Genomic DNA, 8,109 nt, shown 5'->3' with positions numbered 1-8,109 from the left:
AAAGATTCTTACATTTACCTTTCGCCATTTGGTAATCTCTGGAGTCAGTTGTTATAGTTGTCTCTGTTTAGAGATTGTTTTTCTGGTGATTCTTATTATCGTCTATCAGCAGACCTGGGAGACAGGCTCTCTCCTCTGAGTTTCAGTGGTCAGTGCACTCTCTGTAGGCAAGCTCTCCTCTTACAGGGAAGGTGCACAGATATCTGGTGTTTGGACCTCCTCCTGGCCGAAGATGAAGGCCCCAAAACAGGACCTTTCCCAGAAGCTGTGTTGCTTTGGCAGGTCACAGAAGCTGTCAGCTTGTGTGGTGCACACTCTCATCTGTGCAGACTATGTTCGGTGGAGTCCCCGAACCAAGATGGCTTCCACTGCTCCTGAGGTAAAGGGCTCCCAGTCCGGGCAGACACCTGTCCTCTAGCCAGCAGGGTGGCCGGATCACCTGAAGTCTTAAGATCCCGTGGCTAGTGTTGTGAGTAACTGGTGGGCGTCAGCCGACTCTGCGCCCTAGCTACCCCTGTGTTGGTCGGACTGGAAGGGGCTTGTGCCCCTACTCTGGCCGGGTTTTCGGCTTCCCTAACTAATGCAGTCTCAGGTCCCTCGCGATTGGATTGGATCAGATACTGTGTTCCACTCACCAGAAGTCTTAAGATCCCGTGGCAGGTGTTGTGGGTAGCTGGCGGGTGTCAGCCAACTCTGCGCCCTAGCTACCGGAAGGCGAAATATTTCTAATTAAAAGCAGTGTCTGGAGTAAAACAGTGTACAGACAGTAGAGTGCATATATATATATATATATATATATATATATATATATATATATATATGTACAGAGTTTGGGAGATTGGCTTAACAAACACATATAGTGCTTTTAATGTGACACAATTTTTTCTAGACAGAAATAGGGTTTTTTTAAGTGACAGGTTAAAAAGCAGTGCATTATTTTTTGAAGTTTAAAAAACTATATTCTAAGTCTTCATTCAGTATTCATTAGCTAAGTGAATTGGAATAAGTGACATTCTTAACATTAACCATTTTATCTATAAAAGTAGAACATCAATACTTAGTTCTATAATCCAACAAGAAATAATTAATACCTGTAAATAATAATGAATTCATACCTATAAAACGTTCCTTGCAAATAGGAATGTAGCTCATACTTCCTTGCACGTGTGAGTTGCTTAAATGAAACAACATTGATTCTCATTAACACACTAATGAGATTTCAATCCTTTCCACTCTTTTGTGTCAGTGTCAGTGTCCTTAGAAGCCATCACTCTGAAATTACCTTATTTGTAATTTTGTGTTACTTCCAATATCTACCTTCACATTTTCTATCTATTTTTCTTCCTATTCATAATTGTCAACTAGTGCTGAAGCTGAAAACAGAAACTACTCAAAAAGATTGCACTGGTGGAAACAGTCCTTGACACCTAACTGTTCGTGTAACATTGCACGCATTTTCCCATAGACCACTGAGATTCAACTATAAATTTCAGTGGTCATTTAAATATTCATATTAAAGAAATTTTATAGATTTGTAGCAAACTTGAGTCTACTTATTACTCAATTTTCTATATAAAATAATCTTAAATATGCCACTAAGGCATTTGGCTAATAATGAATTATAAAGCAAAGTTTTAAATGTTTGGTTAATTTCTTTTGCTGCTTTTAATAAAGTATAAGATAGGCAATAAGAATAATGCAAAAAGAAAGGGCATTTTACTCACTTTTATTACTTATGTGTTTTTATGTCTGTATGAGCACATGACTGTAAATGCCTAGAAAGGCCAGAAGCTGACCTTGAATGAACTGGAGATATAATTAGAAGTGGTTTTGAGCATTCTTATAAGGATGTTGGGAAACAAACTCAGGTCCTGTAAAAGAACAGTATACAGTCCTAACCATTGAGCCACTTCTCTAGACTCAAGGTTTTTTTTTAACATAAATGAAAAAATAGCCTGAAGTACAGAATTGAATTTAAAGAATGAAAGAAGTGTCAGAATGCTGTGTAAAGTCAATAGAACTGAAATCAAATAAAAGAACAGTTGAAAAAATGAAAGAAACTTGATATAGCCAATCAAAAAACTGTCAAGACTATGGAGTAACTCATATCAATCAAGGACACCTGTCACAGAAGTTCTCTGCTGCGATTCTTGAATACCACTTGCAAGATCCTAAACAAGCTCAGAGCTCAATGAAAGCTCAAACAAGTAGATACATCTCTTCTCTCTGACTAGAGCAAACTATATTGCCACTTTATTTAATCCTAGACTAAATGTTTCCTCTGGTGGCAGATAAAATTTATGATTTTAGAAGTACAAGTTGACAGAAAAATTTTTACCTAAGGCTCTCATGTGAAAAGCTGGCAGTAATCCAGCATTTTTCTAATGTCATGTGTGACCATGTATTTTTGATGTTGGTTTGAATGTGAACCATTGCAGATATGTGTGAGGTATGATATAATGTAAAAAAGGTGAAGTATATTAGATAGATAGAGGGGGGGGACTAGATATGTCTATACAGACAGAAAATCACACATACAAACTTGTACACACACCCATACAGATACAGATACATTATTTAATGAGACATAAGCATCATCAAAAAAGTTTGTAAAGTATAGAAGAAGAAAAAGAAAGAAACAAGATGATGTGAGGAGGTTAGATATGATGAGTGAGAGGCAGGGAATGGAGGGAGAAGACAGGGAAGGAAGGGGTAAGAGGGAGTGTATTGAAAAGTCACAGTCCTTGTTTTGGATTCAAAAGCATAACAAAGTCCTAGATAGAAAGAGAAGTAAATTATAGAACAAAAAAAAGTAGAGTGCAAAGTAACAAACTACTGTCACGTGATTAAACTAGTCTCCAGTTTCCCAACAATAGAAACAGAACAAATTCACCATCTTTGGAAGAGAATTTTTAGCCTTTGAGCCAAGGTGTCAGGTCATGAAGTCTCAAAAGAACCATGTAGGGAACTTAGCTTTAAAATCATTGCTGTGACACAAGTAATCAGAAAACTGATTACTATGACGACAGGCCACTTTTGTTAATGACCTGGATGATGCTATTATACAATTACTTGTAGTATATGAAATACATTGCCATAGAATCTGAAATAAAGATAATTATGATTGATTGATTTTCCAATAAATAATGCAATTTTATTGCCCTAGGAAATGGCAAATGAATAAATTTATAACAATTAATTATAATTAATATGTTGAGTTGCATGTTCCACTAACTCTCTCATCTCTTCTATCTTCCAACAGTGTTCTATACTGGCAATTATGTATTATTTGGATATTAATTCAATATCTTCTTTTAGAGAAATCACATTAAGGAGGCTGCAGAGATGGCTCAACAGCTATGAGCACTGGCTGTTCTTCAAAAAAGAGATCTTAACTTCAGGATCATGAGAATGGCATTCTATAAAGCAACAAAACAACAGTTTTTGGATCCACTCTATTCTTACATTAACTTTTCTATTAATTTTAAGAATTAAAATCTGTAGGGGGCTCAAAATGAAGTTATGCTGCTAATGCAAATGGAGAAATAAGGAATACACAAAATCAATAGAACCATAGGTCAGAAGCTATAGAGTTAATCAGTAAATACCATCAAATAAAAACAACAAAGGCTTAGAAGAAGAAAAGAAGCAGCCAGCCCCACCATCTTTCACATGAACCCAGCCAAGGGCGCCAAGGGCCCCAGAGGACTCTCTCCACACCACAGTACTCCTAGAACACCCAGGACCTTGGGATCATGGGTGAGTGGAAAGCAACTTCAACTCCAAATAATCAAGGAAAGTCTTGTGCCAGCAGGAACAGGGACAAAGGAACCCTGCCTGACCAAAGGCTAGGATCCATTCAGGTCGGAGCCAGCCCTTGCATCTTCCTCCTGAACTTGGTGGAGGATGCCAAGAGCCCCAGAGGACTCTTCACACAGCAGGTCCTCATGATCACCTCAGGATCACTGGTGAGTGGAATCCAACATCAGCTTCAAAGAATCCCAGAGTGTCCTGTGCCAGCAGGAACAGGGACAAAGGAACCCCACCCAAACAGAGGCTGGGATTTTTTCTTGCTGGGGCCAGCCCCACCATCTTCCACGTGAACCAAGCGGAGGGGGTCTAGGGCCCCAGAGGACATTCAAGGACACAGGACCCCTAGTACACCCAGGACCTCAGAATCACGGAAGAGCACGGGAAGATAGAAGCAACAAAACTTCTTGGACAGGGTCCATTGGGGCCTTCATCTTAAGCCAAAAGACAGAGCTGAGACCTAGACCTCTGAGCACCTTCCTTACCAGAGGAGAGTCATCCTACAGGGAGGGCTCTGAACCCAGGACTCAGGAGGTGGATCAGAGCTCCAGATTTCTGGACACCTGCCCTGCAAGAGGAGAGCTTGCCTACAAAGAGTACTCTGAACACTGGAACTCAGGTGAGAGTTGGACTCCCAGAAGTGCTGTCCAAGGCTAACAGAATCACAGGAGGATTAAGCTCCAACCAGAGACAGCAAGAACATTAACACCAGAGATTAGCAGAGGGCAAAAGGAAAACATAAGAAACTTACTAACAGAAACCAAGACCACTGGGCATCATCAGAACCAAGTATGCCCACCACAATGAGTCCTGGATATCCCAACACAACTGAAAAGCAGGAATCGGATTTAAAATCATATCTCATGATGGTGGTGGAAGATTTTAAGAAGGGCATTAATAACTCACTTAAAGCAATACATGAAAACACTGCTAAACAGGTAGAAGCCGTTAAAGAAAAAGCACAAGACTCCCTCAAGGAATTACAGGAAAAGACTGCTAAACAGGTAGAAAACCATAAGGAGGTAACACAAATATCCCTTAGAGAACTACAGGAAAACACAACCAAACAGGTGATGGAATTGAACAAAAACATCCAAGATCTAAAAATGGAAGTAGAAACAATGAAGAAAACCCAAATGGAGAAAACTGTGGTGATAGAAACCATAGGAAAGAAATCAGGAAACATAGATGTGAGCATCAGCAACAGAATACAAGAGATGGAAGAGAGAATCTCAGGTGAAGAAGATTCCATAGAGAACATGGACACAACAGTCAAAGAAAATGCAAAATGCAAAAAGATCCTAACTCAAAATATCCAGGAAATCCAGGACACAATGAGAAGACCAAACCTACCGATAAAAGGAGTAGGTGAGAATGAAGATTTTCAACTTAAAGGGCCAGCAAATATCTTCAAAAAATTATAGAAGAAAACTTTCCAAACCTAAAGAAAGAAATGCCCATGTACATACAAGAAGCCTACAGAACTCCAAATAGACTGGACCAGAAAAGAAATTCCTCCCAAAACATAATAATCAGAACAACAAATGCACTAAATAAAGACAGAATATTAAAAGCAGTAAGGGGAAAATGTCAAGTAACATATAAAGGCAGACCTATTAGAATCACTCCAGACTTCTCAACGGAGACTATGAAAGCCAAGCCAGAAAATCATGGACAGATGTTACAAAGACAATAAGAGAACACAAAGACCAGCCCAGGCTACTATACCCAAAAAACCTCTCAGTTACCATAGATGGAGGAACCAAAGTATTTCATGAGAAATTAAAATTCACACAATATCTTTCCACAAATACAGCCCTTGAAAGGATAATAAAGGGAAAACACCAACACAAAGATGGAAACTACACCCTAGAAATAGCAAGAAAGTCATCCTTCAACAAACCTAAAAGAAGACAGCCACAAGAACAGAACCCCAACTTTAACAACAAAAATAACAGGAAGCAACCACTACTTTGCTTTAATCTATCTTAAAGTCAATGGACTCAATTCCCCAATAAAAAGACATAGACTAAAAGACTGGCTACACAAACATGACCCAACATTTTGAAGCTTACAGAAAACCCACCTCAGAAACAAAGATAGACACTACATCAAAGTAAAAGGCTGGAAAACAATTTTCCAAGCAAATGGTCTGAAGAAACAAGCTGGAGTAGCCATACTACCATCAAATAAAATTGACTTCCAACCCAAAGTTATCAAAAAACAAAGAGGGGCACTGCATACACATCAAAGGTAAAATCTACCAAGATGAGCCGGGCGTGGTGGCGCACGCCTTTAATCCCAGCACTTGGGAGGCAGAGGCAGGCGGATTTCTGAGTTCGAGGCCAGCCTGGTCTACAGAGGGAGTTCCAGGACAGCCAGGGCGATACAGAGAAACCCTGTCTCGAAAAACTAAAAAAAAAAAAAAAAAATCTACCAAGATGAACTCTCAATTCTAAATATCAATGCTCCAAATACAAGGGCAGCCACATGCATTAAAGAAACTTTAGTAAAGCTCAAAACACACATTGCACCTCACACAATAATATTGGGAGACTTCAACACCCCATTCTCACCAATGGACAGATCCAGGAACCAGAAATTGAACAGAGACACATGGACACTAACAGAAGTTATGAAACAAATGGATTTAATTGATAGCTACAGAACATTTTATCCTAAAACAAAAGGAAATAACTTCTTCTCAGCACCTCATGGCACCTCTTCCAAAATTGACCATGTAATTGGTCAATTCCCCTCCTTCCCTCCTCCCCTTCCTCTCTCCCCTCCTTCCTTCCCTCCCTCCCTTCCCTTCCTCCCCTCCCTCCTTCCGCTCCTCCTTCCTTCCCAACCTCCCTTTCCCTCCCTTCCCTGCCCTCCATCTTTCCTTCCTCCCTTCACTCTTTCCTTGCTTCCTTCCTTCCTTCCTTCCTTCCTTCCTTCCTCCCTTCCCCTCCTTCCCTCCCTTCCTCCCCTTCTTCCTTTTTTTCCTTCCCTCCAGCCTTCCCACACTCCTTCCCTTCCCCTCTTTCCTCCACTCCCTTCCCTTCTTTCCTCCCCTCCCTCCTTCCCTTCCTTCCCTCCCTCCTTCCCTTCCCCTCTTTCCTCCCTTCCCTTCCTTCCTCCCTCCCCTCCCTTCCTTCCCTTCCCCTCCTCCCTTCCCTTCCTTCCCTCCCTTCCTCAAAAAACAGGCCTCAACAGAAACAAAAATATTGAAATTATTCCATGCAACCTATCAGATCACCACACACTAAGGCATAAATAATGGAAAGCCAACATTCACGAGGAAACTGAACAACACTCTACTAATGATAACTTGGTCAAGGAAGAAATAAAGAAAGAGATTAAAGACTTTTTAGGGTTTAATGAAAATGAAGCCACAGCATACCCAAACTTAAGGGACACAATGAAAGCAGTCCTAAGCCCTTTTGGCTCTCCGGTCAGCACCATGGCAGTCGGCAAGAACAAGCAGGAAAGGTGGCAAGAAGGGAGCTAAGAAGAAAGTGGTCGATCTATTTTCCAAGAAAGACTGGTACGATGTGAAAGCTCCAGCCATGTTCAATATTAGAAACATCGAGAAGACACTAGTCATGAGGACTCAAGGAACCAAAATTGCCTCTGATGGCCTCAAGGGTCGTGTGTTTGAAGTGAGCCTTGCTGATCTACAGAATGATGAAGTTGCTTTTAGAAAATTCAAGCTAATCACTGAGGATGTTCAGGGCAAAAACTGTCTGACTAACTTCCATGGTATGGATCTTACCCGTGACAAAATAAATGTGCTCCATGGTCAAGAAGTGGCAGACCATGATTGAAGCTCACGTTGATGTCAAGACAACCGATGGGTAGTTGCTCCGACTTTTCTGTATTGGCTTCACTAAGAAACACAACAACCAGATAAGAAAGACATCCTATGCGCAGCACCAGCAAGTCTACCAGATCAGGAAGAAGATGATGGAAATCATGGCCCAAGAGGTGCAGACCAGTAACTTGAAGGAAGTGGTTAATAAACTGATTCCAGACAGCATTGGGAAAGACATAGAAAAGGCTTGCCAGTCCATTTATCTTCTTCATGATGTCTTTGTTAGGAAAGTAGAAATGCTGAAGAAACCCAAGTTTGAATTGGGCAAGCTCATGGAGCTGCATGGGGAAGGCGGAAGCTCTGGCAAAGCAGCTGGAGACGAGAAGGGTGCCAAGGTTGAGCCAGATGATGGATATGAACCACCAGTCCAAGAATCAGTGTAAATCCAGATTTTTAATAGTGACAAATAAAAAGTCCTATTTGTGGAAAAAAAAAAAAAA

At 40.6% G+C, this 8,109-nt stretch overlaps 1 protein-coding gene and 1 pseudogene across 1 annotated transcript in view; one reads left to right on the top strand and one right to left on the bottom strand.

The window, feature by feature from the left end:
* The window catches only part of Gucy1a2 (guanylate cyclase 1 soluble subunit alpha 2), a 237,569-nt gene that overhangs the window by 206,179 nt on the left and 23,281 nt on the right, over window positions 1-8,109 (bottom strand). The window lies entirely within an intron of this gene.
* LOC110301666 lies at window positions 7,259-8,109 on the top strand (annotated as a pseudogene).

This window comes from Mus caroli, chromosome 9, assembly GCF_900094665.2.
Source record: "Mus caroli chromosome 9, CAROLI_EIJ_v1.1, whole genome shotgun sequence".
In the NCBI taxonomy this organism is placed as follows: Eukaryota; Metazoa; Chordata; class Mammalia; order Rodentia; family Muridae; genus Mus; species Mus caroli.
Note: the sequence above shows the minus strand (reverse complement) of the source record. Positions and strands in the feature narration are given on the sequence as shown.